Raw genomic sequence first — 17076 nt, 5'->3', positions numbered from 1 at the left:
ACCGCCCCACCCAGGAAAGTGGCAGCTGTGGGGTGACCATCCATCACTCGAGCCCCAGAAGGCTGCCAGAGACACAGGCTGGGGACCATGGTCACAGCAAGTGCATAGACCCAGAAGGTTCTATCCTTGAGGATGATCAAATCTCTGGAGACTAACAGCCGGAGCTCAGGGTGCGGGCAGGGCCACCAAGCCTTGTCTCCAGAAATACCCTGAGGTTGTGACTTGATTCCCAAACCCAGAAGGGCAAGGCCAGTCCAAAGACCATGAACGCAGGCAAGAAGGAGCTTCCTTTCAAAGACGTGAGAAGGTGCCCAAACTGCCTTAAGGAGTCGTTCCCCGAACTGCACCCAACTGCCTGGTGGGGCCATCACTAAACCTTAAACACCCAAGAGGCTCAAGGGGCAATCTATAGCCAACATGGCGTCCAGTCAGGAGAAACGGTTCCCAAAATAGCCCCTCCGGCCAGGCCCCTCTAGCCCTCCGGCCAGGCCCACGGGGGGGTGTCGGGGCCCTCCCTCTGGGTTCACCTACTCGGCAAGGAGGTAGGGTGAGCCTCCAAAGGCCCTCCTGGCCTAAAACTATATCTGTTTGGCCAACATATTTCCACATCTTGGATAATGATCTATTTCTTTCCACATTAACTCATTCATTTAAACTAAAATAGCGGAGCTCCAGATCTGCACCAGGCACAAAGCTAGTTCTAGGGACACTGGCAAGGGATAAAAGACCAGTCACCGGGCCCCTGGTGGCTCCGTCCGTGTAGTGCCTGCCTTCTCTTTGGGTCATGATCTCAGGGTCCTGGGATCGAGTCCCACAACGGGATCCTTGCTCAGTAGGAACGCTGCTTCTCCATCTGCCTGTCTCTTCCCCTGCTTGTGCACTCGCTCCTTCTCTGTCTCTCTCTGACAAACAAATAAGTAAAATTTAAAAAATAAAAACAGAAAGACAAGTCACCGTCCCCGCTGTCAGGGCACTGGCAGGTGACTCTAACCTGGAAACACAGGACAGTGTTGGGGCTGCCGTGACCTCACCATGCCCCCTTGCTTTGTAGGCTCCCCTCAGCCTTTGAGACAGACTGCCTCCCCCAGGGCTTGTTCTCAGGCCGGAGCCCCAGCACCCCGCCCCATGTCCCAGGACAGATGTCACCGCCTGGAGGTCACTGATGGTGTCTGTCTCCCCAGGGAGTGGGAGACTGCAGCCCTGGCCGTCTCCTCATTCTGCTCCACAGCATCAAGATCTCCCAGCCCCAGGCACAGACAGGCCTTGAGTTCATGGGGACCAGAAATGACCAGTGACCCCTGAGCTGAGAAGTCAGCGCTGGATGGCCTTCCAGGCACGGGCTCCATCGTGATGCGGGGAAGCAGTGGGTTGCCACAGAGCGGGGGTCCTGCCGTGGACGGGGACAGACCCCATCGGCTGTCAGTCCTACTTTGTCCCTGCAAGAAGAATGCCTCTGTCCTCGAAATGCCAGAGTTGCCCGCCCAAGGAGTAGAGCTGTGCAGGTCTGGCCTCGGCGAGTGCAGGTCATTCTGTCCCCCACCTTTCTAGCCTCCCTCGCTGCCAGGGACACCCGTGTGGCCCAGTTCTGGACAAGAAAATGAGTGACAGAGTTTGCTGTGGTTGGCTGAGTGGTGGTTCCTCAAAGAGGCTTTGCTTTTGCTGATGGAAGGGGACAGGGAGGCGGTTGGGGCCGCCAAGGTCGCGCTCCCTTCCTCCTCCTCAGACTGTGGGGACGTGACGTCGACGGGGCCGCCACAGACAAGCTTCTGTCACAGAAGCTCTTAGATGTTCCAAGGCCGCCTGGGTGCTTCTCCCACTACCTGGTTTTCTCCAGTGGGGTCCCCCGCGGCTCCCTCACCCAGACAGGCCAGGGGAGTGGAGGGACAGGTCTCCTCTGAGCTGTGAGCACACGGGCGGGAGCACAGCTCCCGGGGGCATGGCTGCGAGTCTGCCGCAGGCCGAGGCACCGTGTGACTTCCAGTCTGGCCCCTGTCACTGAAACTCGCCGCGCCCATCGTGCAGACGAGGGAACTGAGGCGCGGAGAGCCGAGAGACCCACTTACATCACGCGGCCAGTTAGTGGCGGAGACAGGATTCAACTCCGTGTGACCCTGGCGCACGCTCGCTTGCACACACACACGCGCGCGCACGTGCACGCACAAGGGAGTCCAGAAGGACATGGAATACTGACACCGCGGTTACCTCTAGGACCCAGAACTTGGAGAGATTCCTTAACTCCTTTTGCTTTTGTGTATTTTCAAATTTGTTTCAAAGATTTGAACATGATTTATGAGTTATTTACTGTGACAAATTTTTTGTTTGACAGAGAGATCACAGGTAGGCAGAGAGGCAGGCAGAGAGAGAAAGCAGGCTCCCCGCTGAGCAGAGAGCCCGATGCGGGGCTCGATCCCAGGACCCTGGGACCATGACCTGAGCGGAAGGCAGAGGCTTTATTTCACCCACTGAGCCACCCAGGCGCCCCTACTGTGACGAATTTTTAAAAGCAGGTCCGAGCCCTGCCCTGGGGTACTTGCTGCTGAAGGCACAGGCACAGGCTCAGGGAGAGGAAGCAAGGAAGTCTGGTGGGGGCTGGCGGGCTTCAGCAAGCACTGTTTGCCGAGGTGAGCTCAGGAGTCCGGGGGGCCTGTTGGGCGCCCACGGACGTGCCCGGGGCAGCCTGGACCGTGGTGGAGGGCCTCACACCGGAGCCATCTCTCTCTCCCAGCCCGAGCCCGGGTCTGCTCGCCGGGGTAAAGTGAGGCTGAAAGAGGGCCAGAAGGAGACCGTGTTCCCCGAGGCCGATGGGGAAGGTGGTCTGGATTCTGCAGACCTAACCTCTCTCACGTCAGCTGCCCCTGGCCAAGCTTCCGGATCTGGAGATAGGGGTGTGAGTCTGTGAGGTTTTCCCCAGCCAAGGTCATCCTGCAGCTTAGATGGGACAATGAGTGGGAAGACGGTGACGTGAGGCCTGGCACCTCACTGCCACTCACTCATTCATTCACGTGTCCAGCCAGAGCATTTTTGCTAAGTGCCCGGCACCCACTCCCAGAATGAAGAGCCAGTGCCAGCAAGCGCCCCGGCCTCCCGGGGTCAGAAAGCAAACAGCAAACACACGGACACAGAGAAGCGAGCCGGTGGTCGTGCCGGAAGGACGCAGGGGGTGTGTCCGGGCGCTGGCCACGACGCACATCAGATATGCGGGTCTGGGAAGACCTCGTGGCTGAGTGACACCCGGGCTGAGAGCAGAGACAGGGAGAGCGGACGGGAGGAGCAGCCCAGAGCCCCAGGGAGGAAGGGGCGTGGCTCGCCGTGGGCTGGGGAGGGGACCAAGGCCTGAGCTAAGTGGAGTGAGGGGACGTCAGCTCAGGGGTGCCTGGTAACCCAGGGCAGGGTCTGGAATTTGGGGCAAGGAGGAGATGGCCCAGGCGGGGAGTCAGGAGTGACAGCGGAGGCATCGGGAGTTAGGCTGTGAGCACGGCCTTCCAAGAAAGGAGGGATGTCCAAGGTCGCTGGGGTCCTCGGACGGCCTTTCTCTCCCAGGGATGTCCCGTGGGTGAGGCCAGCAGGAGTCAGCAGAGGCCAAGAGCACCTCCTCCAGGAGGGCGACCGGAGAAGAGGTGCGGGGGGAACTCCGGACGGGAGTGGGGCCCTCGGCCAGCACGAGGCGCCACATGGGTCCACGTTGACCCACTGGGCTCAGCAAGCAGTGACCTGCAGCCATTGAAATGGGAGAGGCACCGAACCTAACCGCAAACTTTCTTTCCTTCATCCCACATTTAATGAATGCCGACTATGTTCCCGGCACTGAACCGCTCTGGGGTATAAGAGGCGACTAGCTCTGTCCTCCGGGAGCTGCTGCCCAGTGGACAAGATGGAAATTGGCCAAATAAGGCACTGACCTCTCCAGCAGGTGATTATAACCAGTGGGAAGCTCTGAGGCGAGGATGGGAGAAACACAGTGGGATCCAAGCTGGCTGGAGGGTCGGGGATGTCTCCACTGAGACCTGAAGGGTCAGCTGAAGGGAAGTCGGTAGAAGCGGCAGGAGGGTGACCCACAGCAAGCTCACAAGCCTCAGAGACTTGTCCCCAAGTAACAGCTCATCACTCGGGATGCAAAACCCAAACCCAGGTTCGTCCGACCCCACCATCTCCCATCTTTGGGCTACAGCCCTCCACACGAGACCTCAAGAATCCCTCAAATGAGCAGAATTGGTGAGACAGTCACATGACACATGACACATGGGGCCAGCAGTAGGCAGGGGCTGCGGGGGGCGCTGTCAGGACCTTAAGACTCCTGTGTTCTGCAGCAAAGTGAATCATTAGGGAGCAGAGCAGGACATGAGCCAGTGTTTCCAGACTGTCTGGCATGGCGGGGACGTGATCACTGCCTGGATGCTAGGGAGGCCACAGGGAACAGAAAGGGCAAAATCCCCTGCCCTCCTGAAGCCCAGGGTCCAGGTGAGTTCACCTGAGTCTCTCAAAGGCTTTCCTGGAGGGCTGGCCATGCCCAGCGTGTAGCTACACTGCCGCTCAGAGTGGCGGCCCGACCTGTCCATGTCACCCTGCAGGGAGTGGCAGAGGTACGATCGACACCCAGGGCTGGTGAAATGCACAACTCACACAACCTGCCCAGCGCACCCTAAAGTCCAACAGGGGAAGGTGAGCGGCTGAGCGGGGTGACTGGCGCAACACAGAGAGGCACTTCCAGAATCAGTAATCGTACAGCGCACGGCCAGAGCTGAGGGTCGGAAGGAGCCTGAAGGATGACCCTAAGGTCCAGACCTCTCGTTTTACAGGGAGGGCATCTGGTGCCACCCAAGGGAAATGCCCACTGTGCAGCCCCCACCAAAGCCGCCACCGTGCTGCGAGGCCACAGCCTCAAAAGTCCTCAAAGGCCCTCTGAAGCCAAATGCAGGAAACAACAGCCGCCCAGGGGACAGCAGGAGCTTCTCGGACGCAGGTGATCTGCAGGACGGCTGGTCCTGGGGAGGATGGGGTATGGCTTCTAGTGCCGAGCTTTTCTCCCCAAAGCTTTGCCCTCTGACTTGGATGCAAAACCTCTGGTCCAGATTCGCTGCTGGGAACGATTTCATGGGTTCCACGGGAACAAACATCTCCTCCAGCTCCGGTTCCCTCTTTGCTGTCTCTGATCTGTCTTCTCCCCCCCACCCCCACCCCGGAGGGAGTGAACAGTGACCTTATGTGTATGGCACCCTGTCTTTTCAGACTCCAAGGCTAGTTTGCTCAATTCTAGAATCGAGTCCACAGGCTTGACACTTTCAGGGTCCTAACAAGGGTTAGAGGAGAGAAAATGAGAGAAAACGCAGAAAGTGCCAAGTTCAGTACTCAGGCCACCTCGGTCTTGCGCAATGGCCACCCCACCCCCCACCGCCCATTCCCACCACAGGACCGGCACTGAGGGGAGCATCACCTGCACCCAGTCTGGGCTCAGTCACCCACAACCCTGAGCTTCCGCAGAATCCGAGGACGAGGGGCACCCCCAGGGCTGCATGCCAAGGGGAGGGTCCTCGGTGACAGGGGTGCGGAGCTGACCCTCAGTAAGGAAGCAAAACCTCCTCCTTCCCTTCGTGCACTGCGAGCAGAAAGAAATACAAAAACAAAAGAGTGGCAAAGTGCAAATTGATCGCGTGCATCCAGGGGAGTTTTGAGAAGATCTATGACTCCGCCCCACGGAGAGGAGACAAGACGTCCTGGAGGAAAGGGGGAGGTGGTGAGAGAGGGGGCGTGAAGAAGGCCGGGGTTCTTCAGGCAACGTTGACCCTAAGTCACCCCGTGGCCAGGGCACACCCCCTCCCATGCAGCCCTAGGAAAACAGAATGAGCCCAAAATGCCTCCCCACAGGGACATTCTGTGGTTCTCAGCAGAGATGGGCAAACAAGATTAGGTGCTATCTACTCTTCTCTAGTCACGGCCACATTCTCTCCATCAGCATGTGGTCTGGGATCCGATCTCCCTGCGTCCAGACTCGGGGTCATGTCCCCGGAATCTGAGCGCCAGCGATCAAGGCCGTCCCCACGTCCCGAAACCCTGTGGGAGCAGACGGCCAGGCTGGTGACCCATTCACCGGGTCCCGGGCTGTGGGGCAGAAGGGGACCTGGCCAGCCCGGCTCCTCATGGGCTCCCAGCCTCTCCCAGGGCACTGGTGGAGGTGGGTTCCCGGAATGGCCACCGGCTGCATTCCTGCGGGGGGAGATTTGGTGAGGCCGGTGGGAAATCACAGCCAGATGTCAAGGAGGAACGGTTGGGCGGCCTTTCCACCTCCCCCTGGATGAACCCAGCTGGCGAAGGCACCGCTGTAACTGGAGATGAGCCGAGGCCTGGGGACAGGGTGGGGACCCTGCCCACAGGCCCTCCGTCCACCCAGGGCACCCACTGGGGCTGTGCCTCCCCTCAGACTGAAGCCACCCGGCGGGTCTGCAGCCCGAGGCGCCAGTCTGGGGTGGGGAACAGAAGGGGTCATTGCTCTGGGCTCTTCCATAGCTACACACGCCGCCCCCCCACCCCGCCTACAGCCCCGGGCTCTGCCACACCTGTCCCCCCACACCTGGGGAACGGAGCTGTGCAGGGACCTCAGGAGGCAGCCGTTCCTTCTCCTCGCTGACCGTGAACCCGCTCCTCCAGCCTCCGGTTCCTCACGAGAACTCTACTATGCACAGGATCCTCTCTTTTTCATGGCTGAATGATATGCCCTTGCGGTGAACACCACGGCCTCTTGTACTCACTCATGCATACGTGGACACTTGCGCTGCGTCAGCCTCCTGGCTTTTGTAACTAGAGCTGCAGTGAACAAGGCAGCTGATCAGGTAAGTGATCTCACCTTCTCTGGGCGTATTTCCAGAGGTGGAGCTGCCGGACCACACGGGAGGTCTGTCCTCAGTGTTTTGGAGAACCTACGTCCGTGTTCCGAGTGTCTGCCCCGGCTCGCGTCCCCAACAGCAGCGCACGACACTTCCCTCTCTCCCCGTCCTCACCCACAGCTGTTACTTGTGGCCTTTTCCAGAGCCACCCGGACAGGTGCGAGGTGGGAGCTCATTGTGGTTTTCACTCATCATTTTTATGTGCTTGTGATTTAATATTGTATTTTTTTCTCCTGAGATAGAAGCTCTGTGGGAACAGGGCCGTGAGGGTCACCTAAGTCCCACACGCCCCTACCCTACAGCCAGAGATTCCGGCTCCTGGGAAGCATTTCATCAGGATTTCCCGAACGGATGAGGAGACAACCCCGTAGCAAAGCTATCAGATGGGTTTCTCATCCCCGTGTCCCAGGTGAGCGCTTACGCGACTTTCCCGGGGGGCCCACGGGCAGCCGAGAAGAGCGGCCGTGGGCATGTGTCCAGCACTCCCTCTGGGCCAGGGGCTCCTCTCTGGGCCAGACGCTGCCCGGAGCGTTTTCTACATAATCTGCACGCGGCGGGGAGGGACTGATATTAGTGACAGCCATCGTGCGGACGGAGAAACCAAGCGCGGGGTTACATAATCAGTGGGGAGGGGACGGATGGCAAACCCAGGACGTCAGCTCCAGGCTTCTAAGAAAGGAGGCAGGGAGGGAAGGGGGTGGGGAAAGAGAAAATCCTCGATACCCCAGAGTTTTAACAGGTCCTCCCTGAGGGCTTTCTGGGTTCCTCTTCCTTTTCGCTTTTTTCCCCAATATTTAAAAACGGAAGTATAGTTGAAATATAGTATCATGTCAGTTTCAGGTGTACAACATGGGATTTGACATCTTTGTGCATTAGGAGACGATCGCCGTGGTACCTGTAGTCACCACCTGTCACCACACACGGTTATGACGCAATACGGACCGTGGTCCCTGTGCGGGACCGTTCATCCCCATGACTTCTGGACTTTACAACTGGACGCTGGTACCACTTCATCCCCTGCCCCCATTTCACCGTCCGCGACCCCCTCGGGCGACCACCTGCTGGTTCTCTCCCCCGCACCTGTTCAAGCTCCTGGGCCCGGAGGCCAGAGCAGCCCATGGGGGCTCTCCTCATTCCCACTCCTCTGCTCACCTATTTTCCTGTTGTCTGTAACACTTCTGGTGACGACAAGTTATTCTTTTTTATTAAAAGAAAAACATTTTTAGAGGCATAAGGCCCTTTGAGGCTTCCGATGAACAAACGTCTTGTGGACCGCGGTGCCTTCGATGCCCTGAGCCAGGCCCTGTTGCCCACCTCGAGACAAGGGAATGTGTGAAATGGGCTGAGTAGCTGTGTGAGTCGGCTGCCGAGTCGTGTTCCCACTGAGAGGTTTCGAGTCACCCTCCCTGCGTGTGGACTGCGCAGTCACTCTCACACAAAGCAAGAAGGAGGGTGAGAAGCTGGCCTGCCTCCAACCCAAACCCCCCAGCCAGGGCCCCCATGCCCCCCATTTCTACCACCTCCTCAGCCTGCTGTGACAGGTCAGACCTCTGTAGTCCATTTTACCTCTAGGTGTGCAGAGAGGTAGTGCGACACAGCTGATTTTCATTTGCAAGGATTACATTTCTGCACCAAGGATGCCAGGCATGAGGGAACAGCCCCAGGAGCTGACGGGGGCTTGGCCTCCTGCACCTTTACTCGCCAGTCGTGTGCCTTCTCAGGGCTCTGGCAGATGCCTCTCTGAGGCCGCGAATGTGGGGACAGTGGGGACAAGGTCTACAGTCACTCAGGCTGTGCAAGCTACAGGCAGGCACAGGATCTTTGCAATGTGCGAATGTGGTAGATTCCTGCGTACCACTTTCCAGAGAAGGAAACTGAGGGCAAGTCTTCTGCCCAGACGCACACAGCTGGTAAACAGCAGACTAGTGTGTGTGTGTGTGTGTGTTTGTGCGCGTGTGTGTACATGTAAGTGTGTACACACATGATGTACATCTGAGCGAGCTCATGTGTGTGAGTCTGAGCCAGTGTGATGTGTGTGTGCATGTGTGCGTGTACATATACATGTGTGTGTCCATGCCAGCATGTGTGTGCATGTGTGTACATATACACGTGTGTGTCCAAGCCAGCATGTGTGTGCGTGTGTGCGTCTGAGCCATCGTGTGTGTGCGTGTGTGCCTTGTGTTTCAGTGTCTGTGTTTATGCGGGGGAGGGGTGGGTGGATTAAACTCAGAGAAGCCAGAGTCTGTAATTTAAAGGACAGAGACAGACACGTTGTGCAGCACAAGCAGTTCCAGTCACCTAGAACACAGCGCTGACAGGGGATTTCCTTCAGTCTTCTAGTAAGTGTGAAGTTTTGCCAGAAGCATTGCGATTCATCGTCCGCGTTTCTTGGAAAGCCCCTGGACACTGTGTAAGCCCTGTGTCCCGCCTGTCCTCTGGCAAGTGGGATGGACGTTCAGCTAGAACAAGGTCAGCTGCAGGACGTGTGAGTCACTCAGAAGTGCAGGATTTCTCCGTGTCTTTAATGACATGGGTGTGTACTTATACACAGACATACAGACCGTGTGTATGAATACGCGCCTTTTGCAAGTAGTGCCAATCTAGTTGTGGCCACCATACTTTATCCCTTTATCAACCCTATATGAAAACCACTGTGGGAACCACAGAGCTCGGCCTCCATGAGCTGGAATGCTTGGCATGACCTGGTCCCAGTGAACGGGACGCCCACGCCCATGTGGATGCTTATGTGGCATGGCACCAGGAAAGGGTGCTGGGGCTGGCCCGAGGTCCTCCAGCCCGGCAGCAGCCAGGGAATGATGCTGACTCGTACCTGACCCCAGGACCCGTCTGCTCCAGTTGGGACACGAATCCTTGTCTGAGGCCAGGGAGGGTGGGAAGTTTTCCTAAAGATCTTGGGTGACCCTCAAAACGACAAACAGAGAAGGCATCCCCAACAGCAGCACACGGCGGGGATAGCATGATGGTGACCAAGACATTGAGGAGAGGGGAGAGGGGCCTCTAAAGGGATCTCCCCACCCCACTCAGCATCCAAGGAGGAAGCCGAAGTCTCATAAATTACCCTAGGGTCACAGAGTTCACAGCAGTGACTTCAGATTTCTAGCCACCCCATCAGAACGCACTGTCAGGGGTCAGCAAGCTTTTTCTGCAAAGGATCAGACTGCAAACAGCCTTTGTGGGTCACGCAAAGCCTCTGTCAAGAGTCCTTGGCTGAGGTCGTGGTGTGAACACAGCCACACACGGTATGTGAACAAGCTGACAAGCTGTAGTCTAACAACACTCAATTCTAACAACCAGTGCCTGGGCAGGGGGGCCCTGAGGGCCATCGTCGGCTGCCTCCTGCATTCGATCCAGAAGGATCCTGTGTGCCTGAACAGGCCAGTGTCCTGCCCAGAGCTCCCGATCCGTGAACTTCGAGTCTCGGCTGGGGTCCCTTCCTGGACAGGTAGCTCAGATCCCGCTACGCGTTAGGTTTGGGCACTCTGATTTTTGGCATGTTCTAGCTCATATACGCCTAGCAGAGCTGGGCGTGCCGGGTGCCGGCTGGGGCAAGGTGTGACCACCCTGACGGCTCCTCACTGTCGAGGGGAAGAGCCCGTAGGAACACACGTGCACGGGCACATGCAGGGTTCTGCATGGGGAGACGGTATGGCACCATCACGGGAAGCCAGGACCCAGCAGTGGGGGGTGGTCTGTTCAGAGAGTGGAGGGTATGTGGGCACACGCCCCTCCCACTGCAGCAGGACAGCGGGGGCAGAATGGTGCCCCCATTTCATGCCCCACCAGAATGGTGGTTTCGACACAGGAGTTCCTCGGGTTGAGGAGGAGACGGGAATCGGGCAGGGACATGCCCAACAGCTCCCAGGGATGCCCTCCAGCCGCGGGCCTGGCTGGGCACAGCGAGACAGCCCCTCTCCCCGATGTCGGCCAATTACGCGCAACTGATGGGTGGCTTCCAGTTTTTCATCATTTTAGTCACTGTCTAATAACATTTCCTAGCACATAAGCAGAATTAAGTAGCCCAGTTACTATTTCGAGGGGGTGAGCTAGATCATAACAAGTTTTCCCAGGAGGAACTCCCGGTGACCTTTAGGCAAAGGGCGGGCCCGGGCGGAATTGCTTCTTGAGGCTGATGCGGTCTGAGGGCCCAGCCACAGGCATCCACGTGGCGGCTCCAAACCCACAGCTCAGGCTGCCACAGACTCCTCCCGGGCCTTTGGGTCCACACGGAGGACAAGCTGGGTCTGGTGGCCACACACGCATTCCCAGGTATGTGTGTGTGTGTGTGTGTGTGTGTGTGTGTGTGTCCCGACCTCACCACTAGCCTCTGGGCAGGCAGAGGGACGTGGGATGGAGGCAGATGCAGGAAGAACTGGTCACTGGGGACAAGACCAGCCATCGGCTGTGCCTTCTTGGATGGCTGTAAGACTCAGGTTCAGAGGAAATGGGCTCCAAAGAAATTCTGAGGCTGGCGGTGCCACCCGGTGTGCCAACAGACGGCCCCAAAGCCCTTCCCTTGGGCCTTATTGCTGGGTCTTCAAGGGGACCGTTTATTCTAAGGGTTTGAGGTGGACTCAGCTTCCGGCACAAAAAAAAAAAAAAAAAAAAAAGACTCGTGGCTGGATTCCTGGCTGGATTCCTTCTTCTCCACAAACTTGGGAACGTGAAGCCAGCAAACCAAGCCTCAGTTTCCACCTCCCGAAGTGGAGGATACCAACTCTGTCCTTCTCTCACGCTCCCCTCCCAGCACTCAGAGCGCACGCCTACCCCAGGCCCTTGGCTTGCACCGCTGCCTCTGCCTGGAACTTGGGATGTGGACTGTTGTTGCCTGTCATCCCAAGCTCAGCTCAGTTCTTCACAAGAGGCCTCTGGGAATGTCACTCTAAAAGCAGTATCGCAAATGTCTCACTCAAGGAGGAGCCCGTGCCTCAGAACCATGTCTGGGATAGAACAGGGCACTGGTTAAAATGTGTTGGAAGAAATAGCCCAGTACTATAGACAGTCCTTCAAACACCCACACTTGCGACACGCTATCTTTAAAGGTCTATGCTGTCCGTCCCCAATTATATCAACAAGTTGTATTATTTACCAATAATACACTACTAAAAGAAAAAAAAAGGACACATTTTCAAGTGAACCTAATAACTCATTCATTCAGAAGGTGAAAATACCCATTGATCACCATCCCTGAGAGCACAGCAAGGCCTCGATGGCCAGAACGCCCCGGGCTGGGCTGCCCCAGTGCTGTCACAGCACACGAGGGTCGTGAGGAGGTGCTCCCCCTCACAACAGGGAGTGGAGACTTGGAGAGGGGGGGCCGAATGAACGCAGGTGCCCACTAATTAAATGCAGAGCTGGGGTGTGGATGCCGACTTTTTTCTAGCAAGAGCCACAGGTGAACAGTAAAACTAATCATCCTGCCACAGGAGGTAAGTCAGTCCCCCTCTGCCCACACCCTCTCCCCACTTCTGCCATACCGGTACACAGAGCTTCCAGCTGCCTGGACGCCCTCTGGGACAGCAGCACAGCTAAGCACCAACACACCAGCAAGAGAGGCAGACGGAGGGGGGTGCCCACGTGTCACACGACAGAGCACCGCAGAGCACGGAGCAGGCCCCTCGGCGCTAAGCCACGCCTGCATCGCAGCGCAGCTGTCCGAAAGCCGGAAGGCAGTAACCCAGGACGGCGCCCCTGCTCGTGGGGAGAGGGAGGGAGGACCACCGCCGGGCATCCCCGAAATAGAAGGAGGCGGAGGTCTCAGCTGTGGCCGGCCGGCGCTGCACAGGCTCACTCGCGGCCACCCGATACGCTATATAAAGGTTGTTTTGTGGCCACGACCCAGGCTGGGGTGGAGAAGGTTCTTAATTACAGCCAGGGCTCTGGGGCTGGGCCCATCCCAGCCTCCGCCCCATGCACTGCAGGAAGCCAGGCTGAGACTGCGGCCCCTGGGCACCCGCTCAGGCCACAGAGGCAGGAGCCGATGTTATGACACGGGGGCCCCTCCCTGCAGGAGCCCGAGGCCGGGCACCAGTGAGCCACATACTGTGAGCTCCATTCAAGGACTCAGCACGCAGCCGCTGCTCACCGTGTGAGCCAGGCCGGTGTGGGGCACCAGCTCGGTCCAGTATCAAAACTCCAAAGGATGGCCGCGGGACAGCCTGAGCAGCCTGACTCCCAGCGGTGGGCGCTGAAGCGAATGGACACAGAACCCCTGTCTCCCTGGGATCCCGGGCAAGCTGTGTAGACCCCTGTGCCTCAGGGCCATCCACAGAACAGGAGGAACCAGGAACCCCGTGTTGGGAATTTGGGGAGACATCCCCGACATGGAGGGTTGAAAACTGCTCCCTAAATACCCCAACTTACTGGAAGGAACTCAGGACCTGGGGCAAACAGGACAGGGTTCGGCTCCCAGGGCTGCCCTTTGCCTGCTGGGCCACTGGGGGAGTGAGTCGAACCCAGTCCTCACTGATGCTCGGTAATCCCAGTGCTAGCCGACCCTGGGCTACACACGGATTCTGACAAAGGGGATACACACAGGCTAAGTCACAAAGGGGCCAGAACCAAAAACAGTAGAAGTAGGGTATCCTACTGCCAGCCATGTGCCAGGTGGTAGGTTACGCAGCTAGAATTCGAATGGAGCTCTTGGTCGAGCATTCCACACAGGTGGCCCTGGGGCATTTGGACAGAGAAACCTCCACGACGGCCGCCCCAAGCAATCTGTCCGATCTCGGGCCCATTCCGGCTCCCACAGCGCCCCCTTCTCAGCTCACCTGGTCACTCTCAGCTGGGCTTCTAGACCAGACCAGCCACTGCCCAGAGCCCCAGCCTACACTGTCTCATGGCTGGGGGGCTGCTGCACCCCACCCCAGACAGGGGCCCTTCACTTCCTGTGCACTGACCCGGGAGGTTCCGCTCCCCTGGAAGGGCCGCCCCAGGGAGCCTGCTGTCCCTCAGAGCCGCTCCCACCCTTCTCCAGCCAAGCCCTGGATGGAAAAGCACCGCCTCTGCATGCAACCGGACCTCCGCTCAGCTCGGGGGCCGCAGCAGGATGGGGAGGGCGGGGGAGGAGGGGGAGGAGCCGCACGTGTGGACTCCGGACCTAATAGTAAAGTTTCTAGCAGCTGCGTTTGAAAAAGTAGAAGAAACAGGTGAGATTAATTTTACTAATATATTGTATGTATCCCTAAATTCCCCAAATATTCATATTTAAATACGTAATCAATAGCAAAGCTATTCATGAAACGCGTTCTTGGTCATCCTGCCTACAAAAGCTGGTGTGTACAGTCCCTGTGGCACTTCTTGGTTCAGACCAGCACCTGACTAGTCAAGGCCCACCCATGCTGGCAGGCACAGGGCTGGAGCATCACTCCCTGGTGCAGGACTCAGCGTCAACATCCCCTTGGGGCTGGGTGAGGAGCAGGGAGAGAGTGGAATGCGAAGTGCTGTCAGCGTTTGGTGCTCGGAGAACAGCAGACTTCGTGGTTCCGTTCACTCTGGCGGAGCCCCGTCAGGGTCCCGCCCCTGTGCATCTGTCCCACCCGAAGAGCAGGGGGACATGGCCGGCATGATTCTGCCCATCCCAGCCAGCCTGCCTCTTCCAGACGCTCATCACCTTCAGAATCGAACCATTTATCTCTGCTCATCAATAGATAGATAAGTTCAATATTTCAGGTTACGTCGGGTTTGATTTCAGGTTTGCGGAATACTCCTAACTTCTGTGTTTGGAAGGGGCTGGATCGTTGCACACGAACCTCTAACATGCCCACAGCAACAGAAGCACGGCACGAACCCAGCTTCCCACCCGATTTCCTTTGAGCAACATTTAAGCGGCTCCTTTACACCCCAAGCCCTGTTCCGGGCACCCGGAAACCGCAAGGAACAGACCTGGCCCCCGTGAAGCTTGTTCTTGTGTGCGAAGGCAGACCCCAGGCAGCTAAACAACTAGACACGTGAAGCTACGGGTGGTAATCAGGGTCCACATGCCGTCGTGTAATTAGCTGCTGCCACGTTCCTGCTGCCCTGAGTAGACAAAAGCTTCTCGAGGGAAGGAGAATGTCAGACCCCTCACTGCATCCTGAAACCCAGCAAGGGCCCCAGCAGGGAGTCACTCGGTGTGCGGTTGCTGCGTGAATGAATGAGTGAATGAATGAGCCATTGCTACAATGTCTGCTGGGTTGAAGACTGCGTGAATGAATGACTTGATCAAGTCCGACGACTACGACCCTGCACCCCGGTTGAATGAGGGAGTCACTAGGCTGGACGGAACTGAAGGACAGCCACACCAAGCACCCCACGCTGTTTGTGATTTTCCAGACCATCGAATAATGCTCCCGTTCCAGAGAGCCCCGGTTTGGGTTTTGAAGTCACCCAGAGAGATCCCGGGTGTGCACAGGGATTTCTGGTCGTGAGAAGCTTTGGTTTTGTGATGCTCCTTGATTACATCTTACCACATATATTTCAGTATGTTACTGTTAGCTATTTTGTTTTGTTTTGCTTTCTTTCTAATTGAAGCAATTGTAAGGGGATTTTGTTTCATTTGTTACCAGAACTGAGCAGGCCTGTAGTCAGCTTACAGCTGTATTTACAAAAACGGATTCCCTCTAGACGACTGAGCATAACTTACATCTTACATCTATTTAGGTTTTTGGAAGAGCCTGGCTACGGGGAGTTTTCTTAATGTTATCACGGGGGACATGCGGTGTCCCCGGCTGGCTGGCATCTGGTCCCCCTTTTCTTGGCCGTGGCCCCCAGTGACTCTGCGTGGGTCAAACCCCTTTCCTTGAGGGAGTGGAGTGGGCATGGTGACAAGGTTGGGGTCATGTGATTTCGGCCCCAAACAGTCAGCTTCTTTCCACTCCAAAGCCACACTGTTGGTCTGGGGAGAGCCGCAGGCCCACACTTGTCTGTCAGACCAAATCCCGGCCTCCTGGGCCATGGTCTCATGGCTCCCGGCCCTAAGATTCACGACAGGGACTCCCAGTGTGCCCTCCCACACCTGTTCTCGCCTCCTCTGCCCTCCCGCCCCAGGAGGCTGGCCCCTGGGACGCCATCACTTGGACCCCTTATGGGCTGCTGTCAGACAGGCTTAGGCTGGGGGAGAGGGGAGATGAGGGCAGGGAGAGAAGGCAGGGGCTTCCTTCCTGCTCCCTCTAGGCCCCCACCGAGGCAGCAGCTGTCCTCGCCGAGGAGACTCCAGCCCCTTCCATCTCATGGGGCTCTTGCCACCAGCCCCCTTTCCCACTGTCCATTCCTGGGGGCTCAGTATCCCTCCTTGACTTCACCGGTCTCTTCATCAGTGCCTTGCCGTGGCCCATGCCTGCTAGGACCCGGACATACAAGCCTGCCAGGAACAGTTAACACCAAGGAGAAACCACACGGTAGGAGTGGAATGAGCCCCAGCCTCATTGTTCAAGCCTACCTGACCTCTGACCTTTAATGTCGCGTGTGATATGAATTTACTTTATTCCCCAAGCTAGTTACGGCAGGGCCTGTACTGCCTAGGATCGAAAGCACCGTCCCTGACTCCGAACGGAGGTCGGTGAGCACCAGGAGGCCAGTGGAGGCTGACGGCCTAGATTCCGTCCCCAGCCCTGCCCTTCTATTACCTGGGCAGCAAGTCCCGTGACTTCACCTCTCGGAAGCTGTCCCCACCATTCCCAGAACCACGCCCTGAGCACGGAAGTTCTCTAAAATTTAGATTCTGCCTGGCCAACACCTAGAACCATCTGACCCAAGGCTGGCAGGATAGTAAAATGCCAGTGGGCAGGGGCTAGAGGACCTCCCTGAATTAAAGTGTTCTGGGATCACAGCAGGTACAGAGACCCCTGCACCAGCATGTTGGACTTCTGCCTCCTGGCTGGCCTACAGCCCGGTGTCTGGTCTGGCTCTCATCACCCCAGAGGTCAGTCCCGAGCCCTGGCCCTCCCAGCTTCTCTCTCCTGCCTTCCTGCCCTCTCCCGTCTTAGCTACAGCAGCCCTCTGGTTTTCTGCAGAGGGCCTAGCAGCTGCCCCTCCCGGGACCTCAGCAGGCTGCATGCTCGTATCTGTGAGAAGGAGGTCACCATAATCTATGTGACTGTAATGAGGGTCAAGTGAAAGTTCACAGCCGATGCCTCGCACACTACCAGAGGCTCTCCTTCCCTTAGCGCTCAGGCATCTGTTTCATCATCTGTGGGACGGG

General features: G+C 57.4%; 1 protein-coding gene and 1 long non-coding RNA gene across 2 annotated transcripts in view; one reads left to right on the top strand and one right to left on the bottom strand.

The window, feature by feature from the left end:
* Positions 1-17076, bottom strand: part of COL22A1 (collagen type XXII alpha 1 chain) — a 236072-nt gene that overhangs the window by 191920 nt on the left and 27076 nt on the right. The gene's annotated exons all lie outside the window — the stretch shown is intronic.
* On the top strand, positions 6414-8109 carry LOC309860433. The gene is made up of 3 exons (XR_014309368.1): positions 6414-6824; positions 7121-7287; positions 7755-8109. It is a non-coding gene; the product is annotated as an uncharacterized lncRNA (long non-coding RNA).

This window comes from Mustela nivalis, assembly GCF_964662115.1.
Source record: "Mustela nivalis genome assembly, chromosome: 2".
Lineage (NCBI taxonomy): Eukaryota > Metazoa > Chordata > Mammalia > Carnivora > Mustelidae > Mustela > Mustela nivalis.
The sequence above is the reverse complement of the archived record's forward strand: the minus strand, read 5'-3'. Positions and strand labels throughout refer to the sequence as shown.